Source organism: Phyllobates terribilis, unplaced genomic scaffold (assembly GCF_046119375.1).
Source record: "Phyllobates terribilis strain yellow unplaced genomic scaffold, ASM4611937v1 Scaffold_5__5_contigs__length_657084704, whole genome shotgun sequence".
NCBI classification, from domain to species: domain Eukaryota; kingdom Metazoa; phylum Chordata; class Amphibia; order Anura; family Dendrobatidae; genus Phyllobates; species Phyllobates terribilis.
Genome location: NW_027362765.1, coordinates 36,765,312 through 36,781,323, shown reverse-complemented (window position 1 = coordinate 36,781,323; position 16,012 = coordinate 36,765,312). Strand labels below are relative to the sequence as shown.

At 45.5% G+C, this 16,012-nt stretch overlaps 1 pseudogene; it reads left to right on the top strand.

Moving 5' to 3' along the window:
- The window catches only part of LOC141270691 (uncharacterized), an 81,747-nt pseudogene that overhangs the window by 33,942 nt on the left and 31,793 nt on the right, over window positions 1-16,012 (top strand).

Genomic DNA, 16,012 nt, shown 5'->3' with positions numbered 1-16,012 from the left:
CTTTGCTTCACTCAACCTTGGAAATGATCAATGAGTTACTCGAATGCTTTTGCATTTTTTTTCCATTGCCTTTACAAAGTTCTTCATTAGGCCCAACTTGATATGCAATGGTGGTAACAAAATCTTATGTGGGTCAACAAGTACTGGATGCAGGACATTTACTTCCTGGCTGAAGTGGCTGTCAGGAGAGGCCAGTCTGTTTTATTGTAATGATATTCTCTTGCTCAATTATTCCACTCACACAGAAAGCAGCAATATTTTGTGTATCCACCCTGGAGACCAAGCAAGAGGGCAACCACCTTTAAGTCATCACAGAGGGGCCACAAATGTTGGTCATAGTTCAGGCACCTCAACAGCTGTTTCATGTTCTCATAGCTTTCTCTCATGTGGACTGCATAACCAACTGGAATTGAAGGTGGCGCATTGACATTATGCAGTGAGATGGCTTTTAGGCTTGTTTTGGACGAATCATTGAAGAGTCTCCATTCCTCTGGATTAAGACCTATCTTAAGAGCTTCCCTTAAACTGTTGATGTTGTTGCATGCCACAAGATTGCCCTCCAAGAACAAGTATTGGACAAGATATTTTATCACGGTAGCTGAACAAAGAAATCTGAACATCGCACATTAGGAGATTCCACAGCTGTAGCCTGGAATCTAACAGCTCAGCCTTACTCTTGGGCAAATCCAAATCTCTGACAAGATCTGCCAGTTCACTTTGTGTTATAAGCTGTGGTTCAGTTGAGGTGGCTAACAGAAAGTCTGGATCGTGAGAGGAAGATGCTTCATGACACCAAGTGCCCTCTTCTTCCTCACTTGACTCGACTGAAAATGTTTCTGTTTTTTTCAACCGTGCAGTTCTTCTGTATGTGGTACTGGGCGTATTGCAGATGAAATGTTGAATATTGTAAAGTCCACTTCTTCTTCCTTGAAACTCCTTTCCTTATGGGGGGTGCAATGCAGAGATAGCAATTGGTAGTGTGATCGGTTGGCTGCTTCCATATCTTTGGGACTGCAAAAGGCATAGATTGCCTCTTCCCATGCAACCACTGGGCAAGATGTGATGCACATCTATTGCAGCATATGCGTGGAGCCCAACTCTTGTCCTGATCCACTATTCTGCAGCCAAAATACAGGTTGAAGACTTTCCTTATCATAGTAGTCAAGTTTTGCCTTTGTGATCCAAAGTGACTTCTCTGTATATGAAGCAAAAAATATTCGCTTTATTAATGCAAGAACGAGGCATATCTGAAAAAAACATAGAAACATGTCAATATGCTAAGAAACTAAGCTAAGAAATCCTAAAACTGTATACCTTACACCAGGGGTCTCAAACTCGGCTGGGTATATGGACCGCACACGGAATTTTTTTTAATTTGGGGGGCCGCATTCTTTGCAGGACAAAGTGACATTTTTAGTAATACCATTTTTTTTTCTATACACCTTTTGAACATTTTTGCTGTTTTATTTTTTTATAGCTTGGGTCGTTATGGATGTGGCGATAATAAAACATGCACTTTTTTTGTTTACTTTAGATATACACTGTGTTCCAAATTATTATGCAAATAATATTTTCTCATATTTTCCCAAATTACCTATATGAATTGCAGTCATTGTAATTTTCTAGTCAAATAACTATTAGAGTACAATTGAAAGGTTTTTGTACAAACTGCCTATGATAACAGTATATTTAAAAAAAAAAAAAAAAACTCAAACTGCACTCAAAATGCATGTTCCAAATTATTATGCACAGCAGAGTTTTCAACCTTTTTCATTTTAATAAAGAACAAAAAAATGGTCATTTTTGAAATTATAAGCTTTAGCAGGTTATTACAAACTGAAATCAAACAGTTTTCAACTCAAAACTTTATTCTAGGTGATGTTACATTTGCACATAGGACCCCTTGTTCGAAAGGAGCTTCTGAACTCTCTCGTCCATTGAATTTGTCAGGTTTTGGATGGTTTCTGCTTCAATAGTTTTGCATGAGGACAGAATACCCTCCCAGAGCTGTTGCTTAGATGTGAACTGCCTCCCGCCATCATAGACACTCCTTTTGATGATGCTCCAGAGGTTCTCAATGGGGTTGAGGTCAGGGTTTGTCCCCTTTTATGCCCATAGCAGCCAGAGATGCAGATGTGTTATGTGCAGCATGAGACGGGGCATTATCATGCATGAAAATGATCTTGCTGCGGAATGCACGGTTCTTCTTCCTGAACCATGGAAGGAAGTGCTGTTTGAGAAACTCAACATACATTATGGAGTTCATCTTTACCCCTTCAGGGATCCTAAAAGGGCCGACACTCTCAGCCCAAAACATTACTCCACCTCCTCCTTGTTAGCGCCGTAGCCGTGTTTGCATGGGGTGTCCATCAACCACTCCATCCATCTGGACCATCGAGATCATTTCATGCATGATAATGCCCCGTCTCATGCTGCACATAACACATCTGCATCTCTGGCTGCTATGGGCATAAAAGGGGACAAACTTATGGTGTGGCACCCATGCTCCCCTGACCTCAACCCCATTGAGAACCTCTGGAGCATCATCAAAAGGAGTGTCTATGATGGCGGGAGGCAGTTCACATCTAAGCAACAGCTCTGGGAGGATATTCTGTCCTCATGCAAAACTATTGAAGCAGAAACCATCCAAAACCTGACAAATTCAATGGACAAGCGAGTTCAGAAGCTCCTTTCGAACAAGGGGTCCTATGTGCAAATGTAACATCACCTAGAATAAAGTTTTGAGTTGAAAACTGTTTGATTTCAGTTTGTAATAACCTGCTAATGTTTATAATTTCAAAAATGACCATTTTTTTTGTTCTTTATTAAAATGAAAAGGTTGAAAACTCTGCTGTGCATAATAATTTGGAACATGCATTTTGAGAGCAGTTTGAGTTTTTTATTTTTTTAAAAATATACTGTTATCATAGGCAGTTTGTACAAAAACCTTTCAATTGTACTCTAATAGTTATTTGACTGGAAAATTACAATGACTGCAATTCATAAAGGTAATTTGGGAAAATCTGAGAAAATATTATTTGCATAATAATTTGGAACACAGTGTAAAGCAGCATTTTTAGTGGCAAAATATTTTTTCATGCTTTATTTTGAAGTTTTTCTGCCAAAATCTTGTAGTAATGTGCCCCACCCTGGTCTGCATCTTGTAATGTCCCCTATCTTTGTCCCCATCTTGTCGTAATATTCCATACTGAGCCCCATATTGTCGTAATGTCACATACCTGTCCCCATATTGTAGATATGTCCTCATCTTGTAGTAATGCCCCATCCTAGTCCCCATCTTGTTGTAATGTCCCCATCTTCTAGGAATGTCCCCATCCTGGTCCCCCTCTTGTAGTAATGTCCCCAGCCTGGTCCCCATGCTTTAGGACTGTCCCCAGCCTGGTCCCCATGTTTCAGGACTGTCCCCAGCCTGGTCCCCATGTTTCAGGACTGTCCCCAGCCTGGTCCCCATGTTTCAGGACTGTCCCCAGCCTGGTCCCCATGTTTTAGGACTGTCCCCAGCCTGGTCCCCATGTTTTAGGACTGTCCCCAGCCTGGTCCCCATCTTGGAGGACTGTCCCCAGCCTGGTCCCCATCTTGGAGGACTGTCCCCAGCCTGGTCCCCATCTTGGAGGACTGTCCATTGTGCCGTTCTACACATACAAGAGAAAAAAAAAAAGATTCTTCTCACCTGTCCTCCGTTCCCTCGGCGTCCTTTCTGCACCTGTGGCCTGCAGGCACCATAGACCCCGATCGCGGCCCGGTCCAGGAGCTGCCGGCAGCTGCGCTTCAGTTCAGTGTATTGCCGCGCAGAGACCGGCTCTCTGCACAGCGATACCAGTGTCAGCCGCCGGCCTATCAGAGGCCAGCAGCTGACATCTGCGCGTGTCAGTGACGTCATACGCTGCTGGCTGGGACGCAGATGTCAGCTGCTGGCCTCTGATAGGCCGGCGGCTGGCACTGGTATTGCTGTGCAGAGAGCCGGTCTCTGAACGGCAGTACACCGAACTGAAGCGCAGCTGCCGGCAGCTCCTGGACCGGGCCGTGATCGGGGTCTATGGTGCCTGAGGGCCGCATGAAGCAGCCTGATGGGCCGCATGCGGGCCACGTGTTTGAGACCCCTGCCTTACAAAGACAGCACTTATAAATGTAGCTGATGCAGCTGTTTTAGGATTACTTCATTGGAGCTGAGTTGGCGTTTTCTGATTGGTCACCCTAAAATGATAGTGTAACATGCCTGGCGGCGTCCTTGCATAGTGGTCCACCTCCCACTGTGCAAGAGCGCGCATTTGATTTCCAGTCCAGACTGCCACTCTGGTTTCTTTCCATACTGTCTGCTCTGCTCTGCTCTGGCTGCTTAGGGCGACGCCCGCCGAACTTCCTGTTTCTTGTAGCTGCTGCAGACACACCCCTAATGCGTCATCAGCCTATTGCTGTCTGTCAGCTGGTATTTAAACCAGCTCCTCCTTGGAATCCTTGCCTGAGCATCTTGTTCTGTCAGTTGGCTTCTAGTCACTGATGTGCCAGGTCCTGTCTATGTTTCCTGCCTTGCGGTATCGGTTCCCATGTCTGAACTGTGTCCTGTCTGTGTACTCTAGCCAGCTGTCTTTCTGCCTTTCCTGGAGGCTGTATTTCCAGGCCCGTGTGAACACGCTCTTAGCCTGTTCCTTCTGCCCTCTAGGGGCCGCATACCTAGATCTGTTGTCTGTGTCTTTTTCCAGTGTCTGTTCCTGCCCTAACTATCTTCCAGCCTGTTTCCCGTCTCTCTCTACGATCATATCTTCCCTTTTTCTGCAGAGTCTGAACTCGTACCTAACTCCTGCTCGTTGTCACTGTACTTCCGTTTGTGAGTTTGTGGTCCACTCGCTACTTCACTGCAAGTACCCTGTGGTTATCCAGTTCTGCCTTTCCCTTCCTGTCTGTTCCTTGTGAACAGAGCCCTGTCCCCTCTGCCCTGCCTTGCTCGCCGCTCCGGCGGTTTCTGCCTGCTCTGCCTTGTTCACCGCTCCGGCGGTTCTTGCCTGCTCTGCCTTGCTCACCGCTCCGGCGGTTCTCGCCTGCTCTGCCTTGCTCACCGCTCCGGCGGCTCTCGCTCTGCTCTGCCTTTGCTCACCGCTCCAGACGGTCTCGCTCTGCTCTGCCTTTGCTCACCGATCCAGGCGGTCTCGCTTTGCTCTGACCCTTTGCTCACTGCTCCGGCAGTCTTGCTCTGCTCTGACCATTTGCTCACTGCTCCGGCAGTCTCGCTCTGCTCTGACCCTTTGCTCACTGCTCCGGCAGTCTCGCTCTGCTCTGACCCTTTGCTCACTGCTCCGGCAGTCTCGCTCTGCTCTGACCCTTTGCTCACTGCTCCGGCAGTCTCGCTCTGCTCTGACCCTTTGCTCACTGCTCTGGCAGTCTCGTTATGCTCTGACCTTTTGCTCACTGCTCCGGCAGCCTCGCTCTTCTCTGACCCTTTGCTCACTGCTCCGGCAGCCTCGCTCTGCTCTGACCCTTTGCTCACTGCTCCGGCAGTCTCGCTCTGCTCTGACCCTTTGCTCACTGCTCTGGCAGTCTCGCTCTGCTCTGACTTTTGCTCACTGCTCCGGCAGTCTCGTCCTGCTCCACTCTTGCTCACCGCTCCAGGCGGCCTCGTCCTGCTCTACTCTCTCTCACCGCTCCAGGCGGTCTCGTCTTGCTCTGCTCTTGCTCACAGCTCCGGGCGGCCTCACTCTGCTGTGTTTGTCCGCCGCTCCGGGCGGCCTCACTCTGCTGTGTTTGTCCACCGCATCTGCGGTTCTGTTCCTGAGTCCCAGTCTGTACTGGGACCTATCCACTCTGTGCTCCAACCTGTCGTACCTGCCAGTACTGCATACCGGCCGTACCTGTCAGTACCTCCCTGTTTGCATACCAGTCGTGCTTGCCAGCATCCACCCGTCTGTGTGCCAGCCTAACCTGCCTGTTCCTGTATTCCCCAGTGTGGGTCAACAGCCGTGTCCGGGGTCTGACCTGGAGTAGCCCCTGGTCCCTCTGCTCGGTTCCTCCTTGGTGCACTGGCGTCGTATGCCGTCGTCCGACCTTGGTCGGATCGGGTGGATACTTAGTTACGCCCCTCCAGGCATTCACTCTCCGGTACGGTCCAGTAGATTCACTACATATACACGCACACGCCAGTCAGTCCGGGTGTGTGCATTACAGATAGAATACTGAAGGCTCAAACTAAATAGCTGATGTAAGAGACTAGCTACTAACAATGCAACAATGATGATGAAATAATAATGCAATTTTTCAATAAGCCTGCAGGAAAGGTGTCATAAGTAATTACAATCTCCACTGGATCTTGAAAATTGGAGCCTATCAGCAAATTCGTAAAAATGAAAAAGTGAAAAAAAACACACTTTTTTATTTTTACAGATTAATTTGTGAAGCACCTGGGGGTTCCAAGTGCTCACTATGCATCAAGATAGGTGCCTTGGGGGGTCTAGTTTCCAAAATAGGGTCACTTGTGGGGGAGCTCCAATGTTTAGGCACACAGGGGCTCTCCAAACGCAACATGGTGTCCGCTAACTATTTGAGCCGATTTTCCATTCAATTTGTTAGCGGACACCATGTCGCGTTTGGAGAGCCCCTGTGTGCCTAAACAGTGGAAACCCCCCACAAGTGACCCCATTTTGGAAACTACATCCCTCAAGGATTTTATCAAGGGGTATAGTGAACATTTTGAACCCAGAGGTACGATACAGAATTTGATAACATTAAGTCATCATATTGAATAAGTTGTCATTAGTCTTGAGCGCAAGTGCTCGCTACTTGAGTTTGCATCGGGTACTCAGGTATGCACCATGTACTGCATGTGCTCGAGTGACATGCTCGAGTCCCTGCCCCGCATGTTTCACGGTTATTAGACACCCAAAAAAAAACATGCGGGGATCGCTCGACTTCGATCGCAGCATTGCGGGCGTTAATGTGACGGGAGCGGTGCGGGACCGCTCCCTGCACATAGTACCGGGTGTCAGCTGTGACAATCAGCTGACGCCCGGCGGCGATCGTGCCCGCACAGCCTGTGTGCGCGCGCGATCGCGATGACGTACTAATACGGGTCAGGCTCTTAAGTCCCAGGGCACAGACGCGTATTAATACGTCATGGGCTGTAAAGGGGTTAAGCATCATATTCATTTTCAGCACTACAAAATTAGTTAAGTTCAATTGTTTTCATCTCTAAATCAATTTGGCTGTAGAAATGTGACCTCCTAATATTTGCACTTTATGCATTTTCCACATTTTTAGAAAATCTTTAGAAAGCAAAGTCTTAGGCACCGATTCATTAATACTGGCTGTGATGACACAGCATTTATTCTTAATTATGCCAGATGTATATTTAGTAGGCCCAGGGACATTAGCTATTGCTCATGTGAGTGAGTATGAACGTTGACTCTTGTTGTAGATTGAACTGATGTTTGTGAATTGTTGAATGGCTGCTGTTTACCTTTTATATCAGCTCCTACAGTTTATTGTGCTGCTATACTTGTAGGACAGGGACGCATGGTCATTTAACAATCAATGTTTGCTAATATTTTGATTACCCATTGTATCAGTCCATGCTGCTTGTTGATCTGCAAACATGATGGAAAAACTATGCAGATTGAATACTTGAACAGTGAGAGTTGACCTCATCCCACCTTCCTCCTGACCTGTGTATGGTGGCCTGAAGGACAGATGTAGGTATAAAATGGACCTCTATCCTTCTGCAGTGAGATTCTACAGAACAGCAGCCTGGGAACCATGGCTCCAATATACAGATTTGACATCTGCCAAGAGTGTGCAAAGCAGCCATCAAAGCAAAAGGTGGCTACTTTGAAGAACCTAGAATATAAGACATATTTTCAGTTGTTTCACACTTTTTTGTTAAGTATATAATTCCACATGTGTTAATTCATAGTTTTGATGCCTTCAGTGTGAATGTACAATTTTCATAGTCATGAATATACAGAAAAATCTTTAAATGAGAAGGTGTGTCCAAACTTTTGGTCTGTACTGTACATTGCCGGTGACCCTATCCCACATAATAAGAAATGGGTGAAGCGAAAGCCTAGCCTGAAATACCTCTGCTCATAAATGTAGGCAAGAAACCAAATAAAGTGTATGAAAGAAATAGTCTAGTCCTGTATTAGAGTAAGAAAGACGTTAAGGTCTTCAGGCCTGCCAAAATTTCATGGGGTGTGGTAATTCTCACAAGAACTCACTGAAACAAAGACTTGATAAGGGGTGTGACTAAACTAGATGGATGCCGGGAGTGTCTGTACTTTTTATGCAGGTCTGTATTTTCCTAATTGCTATCATGTAACAAACGCCTACATTTATGCATTGAACTCCCATATTCATGAACTTGATAAATAAACGAGATCTTCATTGCTTTGGTCGAGTATCTTGGAAATCACGTGTCTGTGTATTTTTTTGGTCCTCACTGGCCATAAAAAGAAATCCCAGACACTTTTAAATTAGAGTAAGATCTGCTCCAACATTCTGCGAGTAGGGAGAAAAAAGTTCTACCAGACAAGGTATATTACTATCCAGAAGCCTGGTCACAAAGAAGATCTCTGGTCAAAATGGGGCATAGCAAGGACCACGCGTATCGCCTGTGCTCTGCAGGATTCCTCAGAAGTGAAGTACCAGGAATCCATCTAAGGCCTTATTCACATGTCCGTGTTTAAACATGTACATTAAAAAATTGTACCAGTATCATCGGTGTAAGGTCCGTGTGTCCGTTTTTACCAACAAAGTTTGGTCCATGGGTCATCACTGTTTTTCACTGATGAGTAAATAAATGACAAAACTATCTTCTGTCCTTTACAATGGTAAATATGGACAGCACACGGATGACACACGGATCCCATCCATGTGCTGTTCATGTTTTTCACGGACCCTTAGACTTGTATTGGCACTTTTCATCCGTGACACTGGAAAAAAAACTGACATGTCTCTTTAGTTTTGCATGAACACATGGTCCGTAAAACACACGGATATGTGAATAACAATATAGGTAAGGGAACTGTAAGGCAGCTACCGGACATATAGTTGATGGGAGGTCAACCCCTGTTTTTTTTAGCCCTACAGGATTTCAGCTACCATGTGGAACATAGAGCCGGGAAGCTACATGGTAATGCTGATGCCCTCTCGAGAATACCATGACTAGTAATAGAAGGTGCCAAGCCCCACAGCTTTAGCCAGAGGGGGAGGTATTTAAAGCAGCTACCGGACATATAGTTGAAGGGAGGTATGTATCACAGAGATGGTTGTCATTTGTGCTGTAATCCTGGAGTATTGCTCTAGTGCACAAAGCACTAAGAGGATTGTTTGATGCCTCTGGGCCAGGTTTTACAGGCAATCTGAGAGATGGGTGGGTCTGGCTGCCCACATACCTCACCTCTGGGTGTGGTTAAGAGGTTAAAATGGAGTCCGTTGTTTGATACTTGGTCTGTGTGTGGAGGGAGAAGGTCTCCTATGTGTTATCTCCAGACTGAGCTGGTACACTGGATGCTATGCAGCCTGTGTGACCAGGCCTGGCAACCAAAGACTTTGTCTAAAGGAGTTTTTACTTTGTTTTGCCTGCACTGAAGGCCTTTTATTTTCCTTTTGCTTGCAGACGGTTTATGAAGCAATAAACCGACATGGACATTTAAATGGAAACACTTCCTGTTTTGCCTCCCGACGCACCCAAGTGAGTAACATTCCTTACAGGACGTGTTGTATCCGTGAACAAAAAGGATACAACACGTACTGTACATCATACAAGGACATCTGAATGAGACCTAAATGCTAAGAAAGCCAACAGCTGACCACATCTGTAATGGTTTCATCCAGGGTGCTTGGCAGCTTGAGCAGAGCCAACACACCATCCTTAGTGAGAAAACACAGATCCTTAAACATCTGACTTGTTTTGGAAGAAAACGTAAACAAAACAGCTATAATTAAAGGGCTGGTCCGAAGGCGAAAGTAATTTTGATCTCAATCCCTATATATTTTATGTCATAATCTAAACTATTTTCTAATATATTTCCTTTAAAAATTCCCTACCATTCCCTAACCGTTTGTCTATTTTTTTTTTTACTTCCTGTCTGATGAGGATTCATTTGAGAGCCCCCAGTGCATTCTGGGATACTCAAATAAAGCGTCACTAAAGCAGGGGGCCACTGTCACAGCCTCTGCATCTTCCCTGAAATTTAAGGGGTGGAGCTGGTCGTGCTCTTTCCCTGTGCTGTGCGATGTGCACAGTGACAGCGCCCTCTCTTTTGTCGACTGAGATCTACAGTAATAAGACGGCAACCCAGCGGTGTTACAATACTTGGCATGCAGGAGATCAGCGCCGCCCCTGCAGGTGATGTCACTGGTCTCTGCCGGGTATTGAAAAAAAATCGGTCGTGTGACCCTAGCCTGTTTGATCAGAGTGTGATCATAGTGTGATCCGATTTTCTCGGATGTGGAGAAAAAAACGAATTTCTCCATCTTTTACTTGCAGTGTGTCTGTGAAAATCAAACTGCACTCGAATGTCATCCAAGTGTGGTCCGATTTTTTCCCACGGACCCATAGACGTGAATGGCCAAGTGTCCAATTATCGGAGGCAGCTCTTGCATACAGCGATTTTTTTCCTCGGACTGAAGTGGTCCGAGGAAAAAAATATGACGTGTACTAACTTAGAATTCACCCCCATTGTATTTAATATCTGTCAAAATGACAGATAGCATTTTTCTGATTACTACAGTCGTGTACATAAGCCCTAATGCTGATGCACCTGTCCAAATCCGTTTCATAATGACAGATCCTCTCATCTCTTCAAGGCAGTAAAAAAAAGTCGAAAAAAAAAAAAAATCAGCAGATTATAAATCAAAGAAATAAAGACTTTTCTGCCTTGTTCCTGAATAGGGAAAATATTTTCCTCCCCATCCTGATTTTAAAAACTAATTATAAGTGAGGTAAACCGGACTACAGAATTGACCCACGGGTAAGATTAAATCTGTATAAAGACTAGACTCGAAAGATGCAGATGAGTGGGTCTCTACTGCAAAATATCATTTTATCAATTGTACCGTCAGGAAAAGTTATTCTGAGAAACATTCTTCTCAAAGATCCTTTATTAAATGGTTTAGTCAGAAATTAGTTCACTACAGTAAAATGCCGTTGTTGAAATAAGGGGCTTGGTTTTTGTGAGCTTTTTCTTTGCTTGTCATGAGGTTTACTTCCAAGAGAAAGGCGTTGTCTAATGCTGCTAGTTTATGGATGAAGTGGTGGAATGGGGACCAGTCCACTAACACTCACTTTTGCTCTTGACCATTTCATCCATCTGTTTGGCTCAACCTATAAGATTGCCCTTCAGACTGTTATTTAGTACATTCAAAAAAGAAGTTAAATTATTCCTTCTCTCCTTTGGGAATTTGTAGAAAAACCTGCTCACGGGCCAGATTCTACTACTCAGCAGGTTTGAGGAGTGTAATCCAGAATCTTCACGGTCTACTAATCAAGAGGGAAGTTCAGACTGACGTTAGACCTTAGTTCCCTAAATAGCTTCATTGCAGAAACAAACGTTCAAGATGAAGACCATTCATTCTGTTCTAATCGTCATCAGAGAAGGAGACTATATGGCAACAATAAGATATTTAGCATCCATATCTTCATATACTAGTTTTAAAATCACACACAAGTTTTCTATTCATTGCCATCAATATATGAAAATAGTACAATTGAAATTTACATGTCTCCCATTAAGTCTTTCTTTGGCGCTTTGAGTCTTCTCCAAAGTTATTGCGGTTTTCTCTGCAGCTCTAAGAATTCAGAGGTGTGACAAAGTCACTGGCAAAGTACTGGAGGGAAGATATGTAGCACTGAGATTGTTAGCTCCAGTAATTAAACATAGGAAAAGGGTTCCAGCACACGAAGGAATGAGGGGTTAATCAGCAATCTTTAGTGCTAGGATGATTAAACACCTGTAGAAAGGGAGGAGGTCAGAGGATAAATTCCCAGCCTTTTAGAGCATTTGGTGTGGGGTGGGCCTGGAAGTGAAAGCTCTGGAGCTGTGTTGTCATGTGAAAGATAAACATTGGGTTGTTTGTTCCAGAAGCGGGCGGTTGCCCGTAGCAACAAGGACTGTGCCATACGTTATGTTTTGGTTTTTTTTCTGTTAGGCTGGGAAGGTCGTGTTTGTTTTTGTTAACATTACTGTGGTTTATGCAGCACTCTTAATAAACCCAGCGGAAAATTTCAAGAGACAGTGTTCCTGTGTCTACCTCTATGTGCGGCCAAGTCAGCCGATCTACCACAAGGGATAATGGTGGTTCCGCACTTGGACTACTGGTCAGCTCCAGCTCTAAAAACTTTTTTCTTCACCAGCATCAAAATATAATTCTGAGTCTAGATTCCTGTAAATACTTTTATTCCCAAAAATGACAAAAGTATTCTAGGAGTGATCCCTTTATTGGCTAACCCAAAAAAATGATATTTGGAAGCTTTCAGAGCACAGAAGCTCCTTCTACAGGCAGATTTACAAATCAAGTCAAGTCTAGATCTCAAAACTACTTCTCCTTACCATTGACTGTATTCCTCAACGGTTTCTTTTTCTCTTGTGGCGTTTTCGACACATGACTGCTGTAATTAAAGGCCAGAGTAGAAATCAAATTAGATAAAAATCAAAGTTACCTCTTAGACCTTAGTCCAGAGCCTCTTACCTAGCCAAATCAGCTCTCATACTTTGCAATGACAAGGGCCAACAACCCGAAACACCGTGTCTGCAAATTGAGATTCTGATTTGGCTTTTATCCTAAGTCATACAGTACAGACCAAAAGTTTGGACACACCTTCTCATTTAAAGATTTTTCTGTATTTTCATGACTATGAAAATTGTACATTCACACTGAAGGCATCAAAACTATGAATTAACACATGTGGAATTATATACTTAACAAAAAAGTGTGAAACAACTGAAAATATGTCTTATATTCTAGGTTCTTCAAAGTAGCCACCTTTTGCTTTGATGACTGCTTTGCACACTCTTGGCATTCTCTTGATGAGCATCAAGAGGTAGTCACCGGAAATGGTCTTCCAACAATCTTGAAGGAGTTCCCAGAGATGCTTAGCACTTGTTGGCCCTTTTGCCTTCACTCTGCGGTCCACCTCACCCCAAACCATCTCGATTGGGTTCAGGTCTGGTGACTGTGGAGGCCAGGTCATCTGGCGTAGCACCCCATCACTCTCCCTCTTGGTCAAATAGCCCTTACACAGCCTGGAGGTGTGTTTGGGGTCATTGTCCTGTTGAAAAATAAATGATGGTCTAACTAAACGCAAACCGGATGGAATAGCATGCCGCTGCAAGATGCTGTGGTAGCCATGCTGGTTCAGTATGCCTTGAATTTTGAATAAATCCCCAACAGTGTCACCAGCTAAGCACCCCCACACCATCACACCTCCTCCTCCATGCTTCACGGTGGGAACTAGGCATGTAGAGTCCATCCGTTCACCTTTTCTGCGTTGTACAAAGACACGGTGGTTGGAACCAAAGATCTCAAATTTGGACTCATCAGACCAAAGCACAGATTTCCACTGGTCTAATGTCCATTCCTTGTGTTCTTTAGCCCAAACAAGTCTCTTCTGCTTGTTGCCTGTCCTTAGCAGTGGTTTCCTAGCAGCTATTTTACCATGAAGGCCTGCTGCACAAAGTCTCCTCTTAACAGTTGTTGTAGAGATGTGTCTGCTGCTAGAACTCTGTGTGGCATTGACCTGGTCTCTAATCTGAGCTGCTGTTAACCTGCAATTTCTGAGGCTGGTGACTCGGATAAATTTATCCTCAGAAGCAGAGGTGACTCTTGGCCTTCCTTTCCTGGTGCGGTCCTCATGTGAGCCAGTTTCATTGCAGCACTTGATGGTTTTTGCAACTGCACTTGGGGACACTATCAAAGTTTTCCCAATTTTTCGCACTGACTGACCTTCATTTCTTAAAGTAATGATGGCCACTCGTTTTTCTTTACTTAGCTGCTTTTTTCTTTCCATAATACAAATTCTAACAGTCTATTCAGTAAGACTATCAGCTGTGTATCCACCAGACTTCTGCACAACACAACTGATGGTCCCAACCCCATTTATAAGGCAAGAAATCCCACTTATTAAACCTGACAGGACACACCTGTGAAGTGAAAACCATTTCCGGTGACTACCTCTTGAAGCTCATCAAGAGAATGCCAAGAGTGTGCAAAGCAGTCATCAAAGCAAAAGGTGGCTACTTTGAAGAACCTAGAATATAAGACATATTTTCAGTTGTTTCACACTTTTTTGTTAAGTATATAATTCCACATGTCTTAATTCATAGTTTTGATGCCTTCAGTGTGAATGTACAATTTTCAAAGTCATGAAAATACAGAAAAATCTTTAAATGAGAAGGTGTGTCCAAACTTTTGGTCTGTACTGTATATATCGCACGACTTGTTAAAGGGTTGATTGAGATTTGTAGGATTGCTGCTTCCAATAGGTGGCGCTATAGAGTTCAAGTCCTCTTTTTCTCTGAAGAGGCAATTTGTATAAAAAGTTAGCACTGAAAGCAACAACTCATCACGCAAAAAACAAGTCCCCGCACAGAAAACATAAAAGCGTTACAGCAGAAGACGATGAAAAAGCAAATTAGTTATTGTAAAAAATAGTTTTATAATATGCAAAAGTAACAAAACATAAAAACCGATAGACATGTGATATAAATGTAATCACACCGACCAGAAGAATAAGGTTTTCTTATCACTTTTACAACGCAAAGTGAAAAATATAAATAAAAACAATTAATGAATTCCTAGTTTTGGTTCAGTGTGTCACAATTTTTTTACAAAAAACAATACATACATGTCCTTCACAAACACACGGCTCAGCTCCGTACACCTCGCACATACGCAGCTCCTCTCCGTACACCTCGTAGACGCGCGCCTCAGCTCTCCGCGGCTCAGCTCCACACTCCTGCACACACGCGGTTCTGCTCCGTACGCCTCGCACACACGCGGTTCTGCTCCGTACGCCTCGTACACGCGCGGTTCTGCTCCGTACGCCTCGTACACGCGCAGTTCAGCTCCGTACACCTCGTACACACGCAGTTTTGCTCCGCAAGCCTCCGCTCCCTACGCCTCGTACACGCGCGGCTCCGCTCCGCACGCCTCGTACACGCGTGGCTCCGCTCCGTACACCTCGCACACACATGGCTCTGCTCCGTACACCTCGTACACGCGTGGCTCAGCTCCGTACGCCTCGTACACACGCGGCTCTGCTCCGTACACCTCGCACACACGCGGTTCTGCTCCGTACACCTCGTACACACGGCTCCGCTCCGTACACCTCGCACACACGCGGTTCTGCTCCGTACGCCTCGTACACGCGCAGTTCAGCTCCGTACACCTCGTACACGCGCGGCTCCGCTCCGTACGCCTCGTACACACGCAGTTTTGCTCCGCAAGCCTCCGCTCCACACGCCTCGCACACGCGTGGCTCCGCTCCGTACACCTCGCACACACATAGCTCTGCTCCGTACACCTCGTACACGCGCGGCTCAGCTCCGTACGCCTCGTACACACGCGGCTCTGCTCCGTACACCTCGTACACACGCGGCTCTGCTCCGTACACCTCGTACACACGCGGCTCTGCTCCGTACCCCTCGTACACGCGCGGCTCTGCTCCGTACACCTCGTACACACGCGCGGCTCCGCTCCGTACGCCTCGTACACGCGAGGCTCCGCTCCGTACGCCTCGTACACGCGAGGCTCCGCTCCGTACACCTCGTACACGCGCGGCTCTGCTCCGTACACCTCGTACACGCGCGGCTCCGCTCCGTACACCTCGTACACGCGCGGCTCCGCTCCGTACACCTCGTACACGCGCGGCTCCGCTCCGTACACCTCGTACACGCGCGGCTCCGCTACGTACACCTCGTACACACCCGGCTCCGCTCCGTACACCTTGTACACACACGGCTCTGCTACATCCACACTGTAAACCCCTCCTGACCCCACACATAAA